Source organism: Mirounga angustirostris, unplaced genomic scaffold, assembly GCF_029215605.1.
Source record: "Mirounga angustirostris isolate CCGP_5_RB_7025 unplaced genomic scaffold, mMirAng1.0.hap1 SCAF_2, whole genome shotgun sequence".
Lineage (NCBI taxonomy): Eukaryota > Metazoa > Chordata > Mammalia > Carnivora > Phocidae > Mirounga > Mirounga angustirostris.
In genome coordinates, this window is record NW_026991710.1 from 44,288,107 (window position 1) to 44,298,991 (window position 10,885).

A 10,885-nucleotide genomic window follows, 5' to 3' on the forward strand; every position below is an offset into this window, starting at 1 on the left:
GGGATATGACAACCCAATGCATTATAGGATCTTAGAATATATCCTGGAACAGAAAAGGAATATTGGTGGAAAAACTGGCAAAATCTGAATAAGATCTAAAATTTAGTTACTGATATTATCCTAAGGTTAATTTCTTAGTTTTGATAATTGTACTATGGTTGTGTGAGATGTTAGCATTGGGGGAAGCTGGACAAGAAGTGTGGAGCTCCCTGTACTATCTTTGCATTTGCTCAGGAAGGCTAAATTTTTTCCAAAATAATTTTTTTTATATCAGAGAGTTGATTTTTAATCAACTGTATATGAATTGATTTCTATGAAGTAGCTAAAAGATGAACAAGGCCATCATATACAAACAGCGTCAAAATGTGGAAAAATGAGTTAGTGGTGTCTCACTCCCTGAAACCAAGTTACCAAGTTATCTAGTTGCATTGAACATGGAAATGCCCTCTAGTTGAGTACAACCTTGAGTACACCTTTTAATCAAAGCAGGCAGTTCAAATGATGATATGCTAGAAAAATCTCATATATCTCATGCCAAGTCTTACGTTGCCCTTTCCAACTAATAAAAACCAATCCATAGGGCGCCTGGGTGGCTCAGTTGGTTAAGCGACTGCCTTCGGCTCCGGTCATGATCCTGGAGTCCCGGGATCGAGTCCCGCATCGGGCTCCCTGCTCGGCAGGGAGTCTGCTTCTCCCTCTGACCCTCCCCCCTCTCATGTGCTCTCTCTCATTCTCTCTCAAATAAATAAATAAAATCTTAAAAAAAAAAAAAAAAACCAATCCATATAGCTCACATGTTTGCTTCTCAGGTAAAGAGTCAGACTGTAGTTAGCAAAAGTGACCACTTCCTACACTGGAGTGATTTCTTTATAGAGAGAATAAAGATAGTATCTTATCCCTTTTGGAATATACACAGGAGGCACTCAAGATATATGTATTTATTTTCTTGACATGTAATCCTTATAAAGGAAGTCTGACTCTTTAAGTACTTACTGAAAACCTCATCATATTACATTATTTTGTGTTTTTTCTCTCTCCCCTTTGCCTTTTCTGTGTTTTTTTTTCCAACTCATTTTTAGTTTAATTCCTCTGCAAGCTAAAATGTCCTATTTCTCTATATTCTGTTCTTAAATATATTTTCTTGTACTCCTTTTTACCCTAGCCACTGTAAGCAGTTTGAAACTCCCAGAAGCTAGTTGCCAAGACCGGCAGAGTCACCCATGTAGGCATTCAGGTTGCAAACTACACAAGAGCGCCACATCTAAAGGGGAATTTTGGATCACCCAGCTGACTTCTGCAGCACTGGGGGAGAGCTCCCTCCTCCGTAAACCCTCATCCGCACTCATGGAGATTACCTAGCACACACTCTACTCTTGACAACATTCTGAGCATCAGTTGGTAATAGCTATTTTCACAATAATGTCATATAACAGACAACTACAAATTGGAATGCCTTAAAAACAACAAGTATTCAGCTCTTGCTCATACATCTTTAGGTTTTACTGAAATATGGCTGATCCAGGCTAGGCCTGTCTGAACTGGGCCAAGGTGGCCTCCAAGCTTCAGATTGAGTTCAGATTTGCTCCACATCTCCCTTCCTCCTTGGACCAATGACTACCCAGACTTTATTTTCTTATGGTCAAAGACAAGAAATTTTTGAAAATTTTTAAAAAAGGGGAAGTCCAATTGTGCAAGCACATTTCAAAGTTCTGCTCATATAATGTCCACTAGCAAACCACTGGTCAAAGCAAGTCACCAGACCAAGCCCAAAGTCAAAGTACAGGGAAGTATACTCCACTCACCATGAGATCATCAAGAATGTAAATGTATAATAGGAATACAGGGGAGTAATAGAGACCAATTCCACAATCTAACAAACCCCTCATGTTGCTTCTCTTGCTCACCTTCTCTTGGAAGCCTGAGCCATTCTGGCTTTGTTTCCTCATCTAGATGGATATTGGAAGGATGAATGGTAGCACAGCATGCATTCCGCCTGCCTGGGCTCTGGAAATCTTTCTCAGGGGGAGTTATTCAGGTCGTACAATAATATACTACCTAATTTTTTTTTTTGAGAGAGAGAGAGAGAGAGAATGTGCAAAAGCAGGGAGTGGGGTGGGCAGAGGGAGAGGCAGAGAGAGGCTCCATGCTCATTGCAGAGCCTGACACAGTGCTCGATCCCATGACCATGAGATCATGACCTGAGCCAAAATCAAGAGTCAGACACTTAACCAACTGAGCCATCCAGGTGCCCCATATACTATTAATTAAAATTTATTTTTTTATTTTAAATTAAGTAAAGTAAAATAAATTTAATTAAGTTCATATCAAGGCATTGCATGGGTGAGAAAGTGATAGCCTCACAGGGTAGATATGCCCAATAGTCATCAGTTTTCATTCCAAAGTCCTTGAAGACATGATAAAAACTGTTCATCTTTGGGTTCCTCATGGCACATAATACAGTGCCTGCCCCTGAGGACGTTTTATAAATATAAAAGTGAGATTTTATTCTGAAAACCGGATTTATTTTTTATAATAAAGAGACCTAAATTTTAAAGGTATTTATATGATTGATTGTTGTCATACTTCCCATTTGCAAATGATACACATTTTTTTTTATCCTTAAGCAAATGGCAAATAAGCCTATGATCCTGCAAGTCCAATAACATGTTACCACTGAAGGCTGGTTGTGGGAGAAACTTGGAAACTCTCAGTTCTTGAGTAAGTGGAGCCAAGTCCTGATAAAAGAGAAGTGATGGACACTTCAGCCACTTGTTTCCACAGGCTCTGAGAGCAGCTTATTCATGATATAAAAGCAGCCACTTTTCCCTTCTTGGGAAAGTCTGAGCCAGGAAATTATTTATTAACATAATTGTTCCCCAGATATTATATGTATGGGTGCTTAAAGAGATACATTTTTAATCTTACATAATATTTTTAATCATCTAATTCTCTATTATAAAAAATCTTTTTTTTTTAAGATTTTATTTATTTATTTGACAGAGAGAGACAGCGAGAGAGGGAACTCAAGCAGGGGGAGTGGGAGAGTCAGAGAAGCAGGCTCCCTGCAGAGATAGACGCTTAACGACTGAGCCACTCAGGCGCCCCTATTTTTAAAAATCTTATTAAAAGAAAACATCAGTAAGAGTAATGACGATTGGGGCACCTTGGTGGCTCAGTCGGTTAAGCATCTGCCTTCCCAGACGCCCCTATTTTAAAAAAACTTATTAAAAGAAAACATCTGGGGCGCCTGGGTGGCTCAGTCATTAAGCGTCTGCCTTTGGCTCAGGTCGTGATCCCCGGGTCCTGGGATCGAGCCCCGCATCAGGCTCCCTGCTCCGCGGGAAGCCTGCTTCTTCCTCTCCCACTCCCCCTGCTTGTGTTCCCTCTCTCGCCTTGTCTCTCTCTGTCAAATAAATAAATAAAATCTTTAAAAAAAGAAAAAAGAGGGGCGCCTGGGTGGCTCAGTTGGTTAAGCGACTGCCTTCGGCTCAGGTCATGATCCTGGAGTCCCAGGATCGAGTCCCGCATCGGGCTCCCTGCTCAGCAGGGAGTCTGCTTCTCCCTCTGACCCTCCCCACTCTCATGCTCTCTCTATCTCATTCTCTCAAATAAATAAATAAAATCTTTAAAAAAAAAAAAAAGAAAAAAGAAAAGAAAACATCAGTAAGAATAATGACAATTGGGGTGCCTGGGTAGCTCAGTCAGTTAAGCATCTGCCTTCACCATGCTGTCTTGGTGATCACAGCTTTGTAATATAGCTTGAAATCGGGCAACGTGATGCCCCCAGCTTTGTTTTTCTTTCTCAACATTTCCTTGGCGATTCGGGGTCTTTTCTGATTCCATACGAATTTTAGGATTGTTTGTTCCAGCACTTTGAAAAACGTCATTGGAATTTTGATAGAGATGGCGTTGAAAGTATAGATTGCTCTGGGTAGCATAGACATTTTAACAATGTTTATTCTTCCAATCCATGAGCACAGAATATTTTTCCATCTTTTTGTGTTTTCTTCAATTTCTTTCATGAGTGTTTTGTAGTTCCTAGAGTATAGATCCTTTACCTCTTTGGTTAGGTTTATTCCGAGGTATCTTATGGTTTTTGGTGCTATTGTAAATGGAATCGTTTCTCTAATTTCTCTTTCTACAGTTGCGTTGTTAGTGTATAAGAAAGCAACTGATTTCTGTGCATTGATTTTGTATCCTGCCACATTACTGAATTGCTGGATGAGTTCTAGTAATTTGGGGGTGGAGTCTTTTGGGTTTTCCACATAAAATATCATGTCATCTGCAAAGAGAGTTTGACTTCTTCTTTGCCAATTTGAATACCTTTTATTTCTTTTTGTTGTCTGATTGCTGTTGCTAGGACTTCTAGTACTAGGTTGGACAATAGTGGTGAGAGTGGGCATCCTTGACGTGTTCCAGATCTTAAGGGAAAGGCTCTCAGCTTTTCCCCGTTGAGGGTATTTGCTGTGGGTTTTTCATAGATGGATTTTATGAACTTGAGGAATGTTCCCTCTAGCCCTATACTCTGAAGAGTTTTAATCAGGAATGGATGTTGTATTTTGTCAAATGCTTTTTCTGCATCAATTGAGAGGACCATATGGTTCTTCTCTCTCCTCTTATTAATGTGTGTTGGTGGGAATGCAAGTTGGTACAGCCACTTTGGAAAACAGTGTGGAGGTTCTTCAAAAAATTAAAAATAGAGCTACCCTATGACCCAGCAATTGCACTCCTGGGTATTTACCCCAAAGACACAGATGTAGTGAAAAGAAGGGCCATATGCACCCCAATGTTCATAGCAGCCATGTCCACAATAGTCAAACTGTGGAAAGAGCTGAGATGCCCTTCAACAGATGAATGGATAAAGAAGATGTGGTCCATATATACAACGGAATATTACTCAGCCATCGAAAGGATGAATACCCAACTTTTACATCAACATGGATGGGACTAGAGGAGATTATGCTAAGTGAAATAAGTCAAGCAGAGAAAGTCAATTATCATATGGTTTCACTTATTTGTGGAACATAAGGAATAGCATGGAGGACATTAGGAGAAGGAAGGGAAAAATGAAGGGAGGGGAATTGGAGGGGGAGACGAACCATGAGAGACTATGGACTCTGAGAAACAAACTGAGGGTTTTAGAGGGGAGGGGGCTGGGGGGATGGGTTAGCCCAGTGATGGGTATTAAGGAGGGCACGTACTGCATGGAGCACTGGGTGTTATATGAAAACAATGGATCGTGGATCACCACATCAAAAACTAACGATGTATTGTATGGTGAACCACATAACAAATTACATTAAATTAAATTTAAAAAGAGGGGGCGGAGCAAGATGGCGGAGGAGTAGGAGACCTGGATTTCGTCTCCTCTCAGGAATTCAGCTGGATAGGGATCAAACCATTCGGAGCACCTACAAACTCAACAGGAGATTGAAGAAAAGAGCAACAACTCTCTCATCAGAAAAGCGACCACTTTCTGGAAGGTAGGACGTGCGGAGAAGTGAATCCGAGGCGATATTCAGGAGGATAGACGGCGGGGGAGGGGCCTCCGTCGGCCGCTTCTGGCAAGTGGTAGAGCCGCGGAGCACAAAATCGGAACTTTTAAAAGTCTGCTCCGCCGAGGGACGTCACTCTGGTGGCTAAGCGGGGGGTGGAACCCTCTGGGACAGTGTGGTCTCAGGACCCTCGGGGTCACAGAAAGACCAGGGGTGCCTGAGTGCGGCAGAGCTCCCAGGTAACGGAGCAGGGAAGCCGGCTGCAGAGGCGGAGCCCAGGCGCGGGCTCTCAGCTCGGGGTTGCCAAAAACTGTGATCCGCGGCACCGTTGGGCCCCTACTCCTCCAGCAGGGACCCAACAAGTGGCAGATCCGAGGAGACTCACCTTCCTCCCCCGGGAGGAGCCATGCAGGAGCGCACCACAGGGATCTGCTGGGTTTGGAGACTCCACCCGGGGTCGGGTGCCGGAGATAGAAACGCGCGGTCACAGGCCAGGTGAGCACGGAGTGCGGCCGGAGACCGGGGAGACGGGAGTGACTGACGGCTTTTCTCTGGGGGCTCACTGAGGAGCGGGGCCCCGAGTTCTCGGCTCCTCCGGTTGGAGATTGGGAGGCCGCCATTTTCACTCTCCGCCTCCAAAGCTGTACGGAAAGCTCGCAGGGAACAAAAGCCCCGGAGAGCAAACCCGAGCAGATTACTTAGCCGGGAGGGGGCAAGGGCGGGGCAATTCCGCCTCCGGCAGAGACATTTGGAAACCACGGCAACAGGCCCCTCCCCAGAAGATCAGCGAGAACAGCCAGCCAAGACCAAGTTTACCGATCAATGAGAACGGCAGAGCTCCAGCGCTAGGGGACTACTGCACATAGAATTCACGGCTTTTTTACCATGATTCTTTAGTCTTGTAAAGTTAATTTTTTTTAACTGTCTTTTTGTCTTTTTATTTCTTTTTGAATTTTTCTTTTTCCCTTTTTCAACCAACATCTTATCAATCCCTTTTTTAAAAAAAAAAATTTTTTTTATTTTTCATTTTCAGAGTCATATTCTATCCCTTCATAGTAGTTACCCATATTTTTGGCTTATATATATAAGTTGTTCTCTCTTTAAAATTTTGAGATAGTTTCTTCTAACAGATTAAAATATACCCTAAATCTCTAGTATATGGTGTTTTCTATTCCCCTGCCTGATCACATCCTCTCCCTTTTTTTTCTTTTTCTTTTTTCTTTTTTTAAATCCTCTTCTTTCTTTTTTCAAACAACTTCTTATCAATTCCTTTTATAAAATTTTCTATAATTTCCATTTTTACAGTCATATTCCATCCCTTCATCATATCAACTCTTATTTTTGTACATATATGTTTTTCTTTCTTTAAAATTTTGGGAGGCACTTTCTTCTAAAAGACCAAAATACACCCCAAATCCAGCATGTGGCACTGATCTATATACCAGCCTGATCATATTTGATCACATTCTGGTTTTTGTTGTTGTTGTTGTTTTGTTTTGTTTGTTTTTGTTTTTATCTTTATCTTTTTCTTTTTTTTCCTTTTTCTTTTTTCTCTCTTTCCCTTTCTTATCCCACTGCTTCAGGTATTTTCTGATTTGTTTAGAGTATATTTTCTGGGGACGTGGTTACTCTGCTAGCATTTTGTTCTCTCATTAATCTATTCTCCTCTGCACAAAATGACAAGACGGAAAAAATCACCTCAACAAAAAGAACAAGAGGTAGTACCGACTGCCAGGGACCTACTCAATATGGACATTAGTACGATGTCAGATCTAGAGTTCAGAATCATCACTTTAAAGATACTAGCTGGGCTTGAAAAAAATATGGAAGTTATTAGAGAAACCCTTTCTGGAGAAGTAAAAGAGCTAAAATCCAACCAAGTAGAAATGAAAAAGGCTATTAATGAGGTGCAATCAAAAATGGGGGTGCTAACTGCTAGAATAAATGAGGCAGAAGAGAGAATCAGTAATATAGAAGATGAAATGATGGGAAATAAAGAAGCTGAGAAAAAGAGAGATAAACAACTACTGGATCACGAGGGCAGAATTCGAGAGATAAGCGATACCATAAGACGAAACAACATTAGAATTATTGGGATCCCAGAAGAAGAAGAAAGAGAGAGGGGGGCAGAAGGTATAATGGAGCAAATTATAGCAGAGAACTTCCCTAATTTGGGGAAAGAAACAGGCATGAAAATCCAGGAAGCACAGAGAACCCCTCTCAAAATCAATAAAAATAGGTCAACACCCTGACATCTAATAGTAAAACTTACGAGTCTCATAGACAAAGAGAAAATCCTGAAAGCAGCTCGGGAGAAGAGATATGTAACCTACAATGGTAGAAACATTAGATTGGCAACAGACCTATCCACAGAGACTGGCAGGCCAGAAAGGACTGGCAGGATATATTCAGAGCACTAAATGAGAAAAATATGCAGCCAAGAATACTATATCCAGCTAGGCTGTCATTGAAAATTGAAGGAGAGATAAAAAGCTTCCAGGACAAACAAAAACTAAAGGAATTTGCAAACACAAAACCAGCCCTACAGGAGATCTTGAAAGGGGTCCTCTAAGCAAAGAGAGAGCCTAAAAGCAACATAGACCAGAAAGGAACACAGACAATATACGGTAACAGTAACCTTACAGGCAATACAATGGCACTAAATTCCTATCTTTCAATAGTTACCCTGAATGTAAATGGGCTAAATGCCCCAATCAAAAGACACAGGCTAACAGACTGGATTAAAAAACAAGACCCATCGATATGCTGTCTGCAAGAGACTCATTTTAGACCCAAAGACACCCCCAGATTGAAAGTGAGGGGGTGGAAAACCATTTACCATGCTAATGGACACCAAAAGAAAGCTGGGGTGGCAATCCTTATATCAGACAAATTAGATTTTAAACCAAAGACTGTAATAAGAGATGAGGAAGGACACTATATCCTACTTAAAGGATCTATCCAACAAGAAGATCTAACAATTGTAAATATCTATGCCCCTAACATGGGAGCAGCCAATTATATAAGGCAATTAATAACAAAAGCAAAGAAACACATCGACAACAATACAATAATAGTGGGGGACTTTAACATCCCCCTCACTGAAATGGACAGATCGTCTAAGCAAAAGATCAACAAGGAAATAAAGACTTTGAATGACACACTGGACCAAATGGACTTCACAGACATATTCAGAACATTCCACCCCAAAGCAACGGAATACACATTCTTCTCTAGTGCCCATGGAACATTCTGCAGAATAGATCACATCCTAGGTCATAAATCAGGTCTCAACCGGTACCAAAAGATTGGGATCATTCCCTGCCTATTTTCAGACCACAATGCTTTGAAACTAGAACTCAATCACAAGAGGAAAGTCGGAAAGAACTCAAATACATGGAGGCTAAAGAGCATCCTACTGAAGAATGAATGGGTCAACCAGGAAATTAAAGAAGAATTAAAAAAATACATGGAAACCAATGAAAATGAAAACACAACTGTTCAAAATCTTTGGGATGCAGCAAAGGCAGTTCTAAGAGGAAAGTATATAGCAATACAAGCCTTCCTCAAGAAACAAGAAAGGTCTCAAGTACACAACCTAACCCTACACCTAAAGGAGCTGGAGAAAGAACAGCAAATAAAGCCTAAACCCAGCAGGAGAAGAGAAATAGTAAAGATCAGAGCAGAAATCAATGAAATAGAAACTAAAAGAACAGTAGAACAGATCAACGAAACTAGGAGCTGGTTCTTTGAAAGAATTAACAAGATTGATAACCCCCTGGCCAGACTTATCAAAAAGAGAAGAGAAATGACCCAAATCAACAAAATCATGAATGAAAGAGGAGAGATCACAACCAACACCAAAGAAATACAAACAATTATAAGAACATATTATGAGCAACTCTATGGCAGCAAATTAGATAACCTGGAAGAGATGGATGCATTCCTAGAGATGTATCAACTACCAAAACTGAACCAGGATGAAATAGAAAACCTGAACAGACCTATAACCACTAAGGAAATTGAAGCAGTCATCAAAAATCTCCCAAAAAACAAAAGCCCAGGGCCAGATGGCTTCCCAGGGGAATTCTACCAAACATTTCAAGAAGAATTAATACCTATTCTTCTGAAACTGTTCCAAAAAATAGAAATGGAAGGAAAACTTCCAAACTCATTTTATGAGGCCAGCATTACCTTGATCCCAAAACCAAAGACCCCATCAAAAAGGAGAATTACAGACCAATATCCCTGATGAACATGGATGCCAAAATTCTCACCAAAATACTAGCCAATAGGATCCAACAGTACATTAAAAGGATTATTCACCATGACCAAGTGGGATTTATCCCTGGGCTGCAAGGTTGGTTCAACATCTGCAAATCAATCAATGTGATACAATACATTAACAAAAGAAAGAATAAGAATCATATGATCCTCTCAATAGATGCAGAAAAAGCTTTTGACAAAGTACAGCATCCTTTCTTGATCAAAACTCTTCAGAGTATAGGGATAGAGGGTACATACCTCAATATCATAAAAGCCATCTATGAAAAACCTACAGCGAATATCATTCTCAATGGGGAAAAACTGAGAGCTTTCCCCCTAAGGTCAGGAACGCGGCAGGGATGTCCACTATCACCACTGCTATTCAACATAGTATTGGAAGTCCTAGCCACAGCAATCAGACAACAAAAAGAAATCAAAGGCATCCAAATTGGCAAAGAAGAAGTCAAACTCTCACTCTTTGCAGATGATATGATACTTTATGTGGAAAACCCAAAAGACTCCACCCCAAAACTGCTAGAACTCATACAGGAATTCAGTAAAGTGGCAGGATATAAAATCAATGCACAGAAGTCAGTGGCATTCCTATACACCAACAACAAGACAGAAGAAAGAGAAATTAAGGAGTCGATCCCATTTACAATTGCACCCAAAACCATAAGATACCTAGGAATAAATCTAACCAAAAAGACAAAGGATCTGTACTCAGAAAACTATAAAATACTCATGAAAGAAATTGAGGAAGACACAAAGAAATGGAAAAACGTTCCATGCTCATGGATTGGAAGAACAAATATTGTGAAGAAGTCAATGCTACCTAGAGCAATCTACACATTCAATGCAATCCCCATCAAAATACCATCCACTTTTTTCAAAGAAATGGAACAAATAATTCTAAAATTTGTATGGAACCAGAAAAGACCCCGCATAGCCAGAGGAATATTGAAAAAGAAAAGCAAAGCCGGCGGCATCACAATTCCAGACTTCAAGTTCTATTACAAAGCTGTCATCATCAAGACAGCATGGTACTGGCACAAAAACAGACACATAGATCAATGGAACAGAATAAAGAGCCCAGAAATGGACCCTCAACTCTATGGTCAACT